The sequence below is a fragment of the Dreissena polymorpha genome, chromosome 3, assembly GCF_020536995.1.
Source record: "Dreissena polymorpha isolate Duluth1 chromosome 3, UMN_Dpol_1.0, whole genome shotgun sequence".
Classification (NCBI taxonomy): Eukaryota; Metazoa; Mollusca; class Bivalvia; order Myida; family Dreissenidae; genus Dreissena; species Dreissena polymorpha.
This window is the reverse complement of record NC_068357.1, coordinates 125,046,951-125,057,223: the sequence shown is the minus strand read 5'-3', so window position 1 is coordinate 125,057,223 and position 10,273 is coordinate 125,046,951. Positions and strand designations below refer to the sequence as shown.

The following is a 10,273-nucleotide window of genomic DNA, read 5'->3' as shown; positions in this document are numbered from 1 at the left end:
TGACACTATTTGGCGCGTTTTCCCTACTAGAGAGTTCGCTTAGTCGTGACGTCATTAAAAAAACACAATCTTATTGAAGTCTATTTCCAAATGCGTTCGTGAATACGAATCCTGAGTCTGTCTTTAGTAAGTCTAAGCCTGAGTCAAAGTCTGAGTTTGAGTCCAAGTTTGAGTTTATTATTGATGAATACGGCTCCTGATGTGTGTACTGTTATAGTGCAAAATACACATTAATTTGATGCTTAACGATAAAATCTGCAATAATTCAATCACTTAAAGGGCGTATATCTGTGCCCAATAAAATAACTTTGTTTGATTATTTGTCCAATGATTTGTACGCTAAATAAAAACTACAAAATCGAATCCAACATGATTTCTGAACATTGAGACCTATATTGTATTTGATTGTATATAACTTGTATACCAATATACCGGTATAGTGTTGCAGACCTAACAAACCTTGCAGACAAAATATAAACACACATAAACTAGTGATGTACACACAAAGAAATCGAATGCAAACTTCTTCAGTAAAATCATTACACAATATATACCTAACATATATATAACATACCTATAAGCTCCGCAGTCTCTGTGATACAAATAATTATTATCAGAGCGTCACATTTAACCATTGATTGCGAATTGCAGATTTATACGTCTTTGTCATTTATAAGTCAGCATATACTTGAGACTCTCGCTCCGAATCCACAGAGCATGGGGGCGCGTAATATTTGTCTTCAACTAATGGATTTTTTTTTTTTGGGGGGGGGGGCTGTAAGACCTCAGTGCACAATGAAGTGTCATAGTTGTATATGTTACTATTAAAAATTGGTGCTTTCATTCAACGTACTTAAATTAAATAAAACGCTGTGTAAACATAGCTTTAATCTTTCTTCTAAATGTTTATTTCAACAGTTATCGAAATCAAACAGTTCACCAAGTAACATTAAACAAATTAAAATATGCTGTTGTTTTTCTCATCTATGCGAGGTTGTTACATTCAATTGTGCTAATCAGTTATTTTAAGAATGAGAAAAAAAATTACAAGGTATTCCTCTTAAAGTTTAACTTTTTTATCAATATGTATGTCACACATGATGTTTTAAATGTCTTTAAAAAATAATTAAATAATTCATTTAAAGTATTTATGTCTAATACGTAATTACAAATGAATAATAAAATTTACCAAATCACGCTCTTTTAATTAATACAATAATGTTGTTTTAACAACGTTTTGTATATTTATTTAACGAAAGTTATTTAACTTTATTAAACATTGTATGACGAGGCCTGCAATTTCACTTTCATTAATATAATATTCACATTTTCTCGGTCTCTTTATAAGCGTCGAAAAATAATTTTGATTTAAATATATATCAGACCAAAAGTGTTAATGTTTATTTTGAAAAATATAAGGTTTGCACAATAAATTAAACTAAATTAAGTAAATTAAAAGAAGATATATATCAGACCAAAAGTGTTAATGTTTATTTTGAAAAATATAATGTTTGCATAATAAATTAAACTTAATTAAGTAAATTAAAAGAAGATAAAATAAACTAGTTTTGAACTGCACTTTACTTTAAATCTTCACAATCTTCAATTTCATTTCATCATCGTATATTGCTTGCCTTTATAGAATGTGGTGGGGTCCTGACGGGCCCATTTGGCGTCATCACGAGCCCCAACTACCCATCGAATTACAGCAGCAAAATTAAATGTACCTGGGTCATCAACGCACCAGAGGGCTACTGGATCAATGTGCATACTTTACATTTAATTATTGTTCGATCAACCGAACAGTATTATACTTTTGTTCAATCATGTTTGTACTTGATAAAGAAAGTGCTTTATATAACCATAATATTTGACTTTTAAAATTATTATAATATTATTCATTTTTATTGCTACATCAAGAGGCAATATTTAACAATATTCAAGCTTCAGTATTTTTACACGCCCACAGTTTCACTACAATAAAGACAAACTAAATTACTTGTCTTTTTTGTTTTAAGGTGAACTTTACAGACTTTGCACTGGCGGTCCACACCAATTGCAGTTATGACTACCTGGAGCTCTTCCATGGACCTTCCACATCTTCTCCGTCAATCGGGAAGTACTGCGGGACAGTTCCACCTATGGGGTTCACGTCTCAGTCGAACTACTCCTGTATTGTCTTCTCCAGAGACTCCGGGGTTGGTGCGAGGGGTTTCAATCTGACGTACACATTCTCCGTACAAGGTACGACTCATGAGACGAATGCTCCCTTTTGAGTGTCGATTCTAAACAAAACGTTCCAAATCAAAATATGCACTTTTCGTTTTCGGATCTATTTAACCTCTCTTTTTATCGCATCGAGTGTTTTATCCATATGTTAAAAAATATTCAAATAAGATATCCATTCATTAAGATTTTGTTCAATGCGTACTATTAAATTTTTGAAATTTGTAATGCATTGCCAAATTCGATTTATGTGACGTTACCCTGACACCTTTACAACCAAGGGATTCAAAACCTCGCAATATCCCGTTACGACGCGCACAAAAAACACAGATGCGTCTTATTTGATAATCACGATCGATTTAATGATTTCTATATCGATATTGCGTCTAAGTAACATCGATTGCGAGATAGTTCGCTCATTTATGGTGTTATGTTTTATAATATAAAACTAACGTTGTTTAGTAAACAAGCCACACATTCATTCATGCGTGCGTTGTTTGTCTTAATAATAAATCATAAACTGGTCTTATTAACAAGCAGTATTCATAATTTCCGGATACATTGACGAGTTACAATTATCGTATCTTGTTCAAGACTATTCTTGCGGTTATATATCGCACGTTCAAAAGACCGGTTATTTAATTAACTTCAAATGTTACCGTGATATGAAATATCGGCATTATCAATCCCTGTTAATTTCATACAACTTAAAATGTGTAATTGTTCTTTTATCTCCCGAGATATTCAAGTTTCGCATGCCATTGTATTATTATTATCAGCAAGGTTAATCACAAAAGTCTTATAACGTGTGCTTCTGAGTATCAGTAACAAAAAAGTCACGGTATTCGTGTTTTGCTACGATTAACATTGTATTCGTTCAAATCCACACAAGGTACAATTCGCTTTTCACATACACTATACATTCTTTTGCGCAAACATTTTTTTACAAAAAAAGAATCCCAGCTTGTTGTAAAATATAAATAATTGCGTCACTGAAACATACAAATTATTATATGCATGGTAGTTAAACTTGTTTTTATTCAATTTCAGAAATATATAATAGATAACAATAAAATCATGATTAGAAGTGTAATAAGCATTTATTCTTGTATCACTATAAAATAAGAAAATATCCATAGCATGTAAAAAACTAATATTTTTGAACCAGATAGTGCACAAGTACCAATTTGCAATGTGAAGTAGAACTTAATAATATGACTAACAAGTTTCTGATTATTATTCAACAACACAACACGAACATTCCGTTGAACCTGGTGATGAAATGGATTTAGTAGTATTATTGAAAAACCGCAAAACACACAAAAAATAATGTAATTAAAATACCAAATCACCTTTTTTAACAAGTTTTGATACTTACTATTAATAATTAGTTAAGGGAATACATTTGTTTATGAACTTACTCACAAATCTGGATGTCACTTTTGAGTAAAGCAGATCTTTTCACTGGTGGATTATGTTGATGTGCTAAAAATGCATCAGTTTTGTTTATTAATTGATATGTTTAAATGGAATTTTATTTTGTCTGAGTTCTTCGGCAAGTTTTGTGAAGTTTGTTGTCGCCAATGCTATATCTAGTAGACCTGAATTATCTTAGTTGCTGGGATGTTCGCGGTACGTCTCAGGTAGGAAAAGGAATCAAATTCGGGTGTCGAGCATGGCTATGATTACCCATGTGTGTCACTATTTTTCTAATTCCAGATGTTGTGCAAGCAGAATCAGTTGAAACTGTGGCAATGTCATTATTAACTGAGGTTTTCAAGTAGCTGAATTTTGCTGAAATCATGATATTTTTATTTGCAAGGTCGAACATTTCATTTAAGAGCAAGAAAACCCCTTTTGATCTTTTAAGGCATCCTTAAAATTAAACACATTATGATTCGAAATAAATTGGTTTGAAATTAATTACTTCAACTGTCAGATTTGGTTGTATTTGCAAATCAGGATTAAAGTTTAAATAATATGTAAAACAACCAAACAGTCAAAGTTGAAGGTGCAAAACTCCACTGAAATATGTAAATGAGTTTTTAGATGCTTAAACTAAACTTCAAACGAGTGATTGTCTCTTTTCTTTGAGCTTATATAAAGTTTTGACTTTTTAAACAATTCAAAATACTGTCAACCATAAAAGTTATAAAATTTCTGAAGTTGAGAAAAATTCCAATATGATAAAAATAGAGCTTGTACATTTAATGACAGATCCTTTACACTTAAACCTGTGAAATATGTAAATGGGGCAGAAGGTTGTTTAAAACTGATAAAAAATTACTTACCAAAACATGCACATAAAATATTTACCACATCATGAATCAAAATGTAACATGTGTACAAATATCAATATGTATATTATAAAGCATGTTCTGACCGAGCCTATTGATAAAGCTTCAACTTGTTTTCATGGGAAAGAAGATTATTGAACAAAAATAACTAAAATTCCATTTTCTTTGAGCTTATGCATAGTAACCAGTTTTCGAATAATGCAAATCAAATGTTGACCACACAATGCATCAAAATGTAAAATTTGTGGAAGGAAACAACAATTATTATTCAGAGCTTGTTATGAGCGAGACTGTTGAATAAAAATTCAATATGTAGAAATGCGACAGACGATTGTTGAAAGTAAAAAACCATGACTAAATACTATATTCTATGAGCTTACGTATGGTAACCAGTTTTCATATAATGCAAATTAAATGTAACAACAATATGCATCAAAATGTAATATTGGTGAAAATAAAAACATGTTAAGTATTGAGATTGTGATGAGCAAGCCCGTGGAAAAAAGCTGCGGCATATGTTAATCGGGCTATAGGTGGTTAAAATATTACAAACATAAACATATTCTATCCTCTTTGAGCTTATACTAATTTATGAATTTTCAAATAATGCAAATTAAATGTACACCACGCAATTCTTCAAAATGTTACATGTACGAAAATACTAACTTTTATAGTATAGAGCTTGTAATGACTGAAAAAAGCTGTGACAAACGTTCATCGGATTTAAGAAAGTTAATTAAAAGGCATGATATTTTCTTCATATGTGACATAACAAATGACCAATGTTTTAATTAACAGTGCACATACAAAGTGAAAAATGGATGGAAAAGATTTGCTAAATTTTGAAAAATGCATTAATTATACAGTTAGAGCCAGTGTTGACGTCTTTAAGTTTAATATGACTGCTATCATTATAAAGAAATGACGACTGCAGCAATAAATGGTTGTTTTGTTGCTTTATAAAAGTGAATGAAATTTTGTCTCACACTTGTTATATTCAGCCTTGTTCTTAAATACATTTTTTACATTTAAAATAAGGATTGCTCTATCTCATGTCAATAAAACTGTTATAAGGAAGAATATTTAAATAATGATTGTGCTTGTATAAGCAATTTAACGGATACCTCTTGTCAGTTTCTCGTGTTGAATAAAATGTCGACCGTGAACATTTGAGCTCTCGCGTGAAGTCTCGTTTGTTTTGGCGTAATGGCGAAAAAGCTTGTACTTCGGATCATTAAAGTTGCACATCCCTTTGTTTGTATAGGTTTGTATAGGTCCCTGCGTTAACAAAGTCTATCTACAAATAACAGTTCTGTAGAATTTAATGTCAATAATTAAAAGCAGGCGTGTGCAACGTCTAATCATCCTCGCAAAAAGCACTGGCTTTTATACTCGATATCCGATTCAAAACTGCACTTTGCAGTGCATTTTCATAGAAAAGGGTAACATTTCCCCTAAAGTGTGTGACACTTACTACCTATTGCGATTAAACATATTATAAACGTGTTTGCTTGTGCTTAGAAACGATTCCGTATTCGCAGACTATTTTTGTGTTTTTGACACTTACACGTTCATAGATTAGTTTATAAAAATAATAAGTGTTGACATTAACAACCCCTTGTTAAATATAATTTTAATTTAGTTAAGTTGCGACCGGTAAGTCTAAAACTCCAAGGTATTCGTTATGGTAGTTGATGTAAATTATTATGCCGTGTTCATTTATCAATTGCACTGTATACAATATATCAAGCTTAATAGTTTTTGTAATGCAATGTTAAAAACAATAATAACGTAAAATTATGTGTTTCGGAAACACAAAGACTTTCAGCTGTAAAATTTAGAAATTTTGAAATGATGTGTAGGCCCTGCTTTATAATCCTGGGCATCGATTGGTGTATTGAAATTCGTGCATGTTCATGCAGCATCACATTTATCAACAAATCTTTCATATAGGCAACAGAACCGCAGTCATGGCAATGCGCGTGTAAACATGGTCTATCCCTGTCTGATTTTGAAACATTAAACACATAAAGTGTTTGTTAAAATGCAATGAAAAGCAATGACGGTTTTTACAGATGATGGACTCACCCGAAAATTATTGTTCATTGATGAACTAAGGATAATTAAACATTCATTTACAGGTATCATTTATATGGGCTGTTATCAAGATAGCAGCAACCGAATCCTTGCAGATTATGATAACTTTTCTGATTCGAACTCACCATCCGAATGTTCAAAAACCTGCAGCCGCTACAAATTTTTCGGAGTGGAGGTTGGTTGTAGATTAACGTTGCACTTGTTTAACAAATATATTGACTCAACACAAAGAAACAAATATATAAATACAATCTTTTAGCTATGAAAACTAAATATATTAGGTTTATCCCTATTTGCTCCATCTGTAGTGTACATTGCGTGTTATCTTTTGTATTATCAATGTTATGTAATAACGTATAGCATACGAGAGGTGCCCATAGTTGATTGGAACACAATCTGTATACAACTATAGAAAGTTCCGCTTGCAACACATGTGGAAATTGCTTTGATTTTATCTTGTTCAATCCTAATCTTAATTTTGCAACATTTGTTTTTCATATTAGGGCTAAACTTTAAGGGGTAGTTTTTGGACTTGTGAAGTCTAAAACGCGTATAGGAGTATTCAAATCTATATTGTTTTCGAATGCCGTAGGCTCCATCAAGAACGTTCATGATTATATTGGACGTCAACTCAAAACATCAATTCTAACCTTCCAATTCCAAAAGTTTATATCGTCGAAATGTGGACACATCGGACGTCATCAGCAAAATCAATCTTATTATCGCCAAAATTATTTTGTCGACCAACGTGAGATGTCGTCCATGGTATGCATATCTAAAGGAAATGTGTATAACATTATCACCATAATATTGAAAGTTTAACAAAGAAAACTATGCAAAAATCATCACTTAAGAGGAAAACCGAGATTCGGCTTAACAACAAAGGAACTAAAGTTAATAGCAATTACTTAATCAATAAGGTAATGAAAGCCGGTTCTTCGAAATGAATATCCGAAACTGTTTCTAGAGTCGGAACTTAAAGATTCTCCATCAGGGCAGTGCCTCAATTCGCACCACAAAACAGTGACCGTGATGCATGGATGCCTAAGTCTCCTGATGCTGGAATTTTGTATAGGATAATCTTGTGGTTGAAATCGGTTCCACAAAACCGAGTCGATTAATCGGAAGCCATAATCAGCGATTCCTTATGTGTTTTGTGATTTAATAATAAATAAATGCAAACAAAATCTTGCTTCGTGTTCGAATTAGTGAAAAATCTTGTGGCTGCAATGTTACGTACTGTATTGAAAACGGCGTTTAAACCCAATAACATCAACAAATCGTGTACAGAGTGAAGAATATTACAGATTGAAAAATAAAAACAGATCTTTAAAAAGTAATTTTATTTCAAAAAAACAACTTTCAAGATCATTATCAAAAGAATATGAAAATATCTACATAAATATGGACCTTATGATAATAGTTTCTTGACAAGGGAACAAATTCTTCTCTGACCGATATCTTGAATGAATTGCCTCTACACATCCGTATTACGATCGCTGATTGGTTTAAAGGGGTTGTTTTATCCAATAAATAAGCTCGTTTCAGTTGAGCGGTAAACAGAAATGGTGTAGTAAAAAAAGTATCACATGATCGGTACGGTAACAAATTCGTCAACTTTTCGCCGACTCGAAATTTTCATCAGCAATTCGTTGACGACGCGTCGACGATCTGAATACTCAACTCACCACTAGGAAAATCATTAACAAAATGCTTCTAAGGACAAGTGGAAAATACTGGACAAGAATATTATCAACAATACTCTTACATCGTTGCAAAAAATGCGTAAGCTTATTGAACACTTACTTTAAAACATGTACTGGTGCTATTTTTTTTGTTGGAATTAATTATATTCAAATCAAATATGGGCGCCTCACGTATTTCTCCTTGAAAATGTCTTTTGCATATTGGCAAAAATATATCATCTAATTATGTATATATCAGTTAACAAAAAATGACATCCCAACGGACAGTACGATGTTATTGCCTATTCTTAAACAACGGCAATGGTATCAAAATATTTTGTTTCTGATTGCAATAGGCGAGGAGGCATTGTTACTGTGGTAATACGCTTAATTCAGCAACCCCAACAATATAATCAGAGTGCAAACTGATTTGTCCGGGCGACAAAAGCCAGATATGCGGCGCTCATTGGAGGACTAACCTCTACAGACATTGGGGTAAATGTACAGTTTTTTAACATGTATTTTAGTTCATCATACGTGTTTAATCACAGAAAGCAATATACATGGTTAAACGCCTGACGAAATAAAAAGGCAAATTTCGCTATGAATATAACATGTTATTCGTGTATTTCTAATACGGATGCTTACATAGCGTGTTTGAGACGTTGAATCGGAAATAATGCTACATTTTATCAATAATATGGTTTTGCTCTGCATATCTAAATAAAATATGCTCAAACCCGCCGTGAAAGTATTTTACAGACCCATGAATTGCGTTTTGATATTTTCAGTATCAATGGCTTAGGCCATCACTGATGAATATTAATTGTTATCAGCTTGTAGCTTATTTGCAAATGCTTGCAAAATAGTTCGCAATAGTATCTTGGATTACCAAGATGTTTAATTCAACTAATTCCTAGGTACAATATCGTTTATGTAACATGAATATTCGCGTTCTGACAATAGGTTCCAGGTAATTATTTGAAATGAAAATTAATTGCCCCTTTGATGTTGGTCATTTTTGTTTTTCATCTCATGCACCTAGCGGAAAAAAGTTTCCACTAAGGTGAAAGACATTAATTGATGTTCACATTTTGTTTCGCATTCATTTTCTCAAAATGGCGCGTTGGCAATGTGCTTTTCGGAACATCGTTTCATGATGAACTTCATTACTTCAAACGCGACCATTGTGGACGGAGAAAAGGCTAACTCACACATACAAGCTACAGTCTGTATGGGTTACGATGATACTTAATACCGTTTGGAATTTTGTGAAATTATTAAATACCAACAAGCTAAGAACGTACTTTAACGCTGAGTATTTAACATTCTGACATAATAATTCGTATTCATGATCATTCTCTCCTGTTTCATAACGTTTGAAACTATAATACATACAAATCACGAGCCGGTTGTGTCAGAAAAAATAATGTTTCATGAAATACTCAACCACTGCGAAAGCTATACGTATATTTTGTTTAACGCAAAGAAACTTATTTATCATCTTAAAGAATCAATGAATAAATATACAATGTCTTTATAAAAAAAGTAAAACATTCAAGTATGAGACACCATGAACCAGCATGGAAATAATTGACACCTTTTGATTCATGTAAGTAGTACAATGTAAATGAGTCGTAGTCTGTGAAACAGGGGCTTAATGCATGTGCGTAAAGTGTCGTCCAAGTCCAGTCCGCGCATGCTAATCAGGAACGATTATGATATTGTCTATGCAATTTTCATTTCAATAAAGACTAATCTTAGCAAAAATCAAGTTTTGGTGGAAAGAGTTGTCCCTGATTAGCCTGTGCGGACTGCACAGGCAAATATCGGACGAAATTGTACGCACATTCAATAAACCACTTTTACACAGAGCACGACCCAATGTAAAACACAATCGTTCAGTTGCACACATCGTGTATCCTACATTGAAGTATAAAATTAAGTATAATCTAAACTAAATTTGGG

General features: G+C 32.5%; 1 protein-coding gene across 1 annotated transcript in view; it reads left to right on the top strand.

The window, feature by feature from the left end:
• Positions 1-10,273, top strand: part of LOC127872569 (multiple epidermal growth factor-like domains protein 10) — a 169,084-nt gene that overhangs the window by 144,273 nt on the left and 14,538 nt on the right. The window lies entirely within an intron of this gene.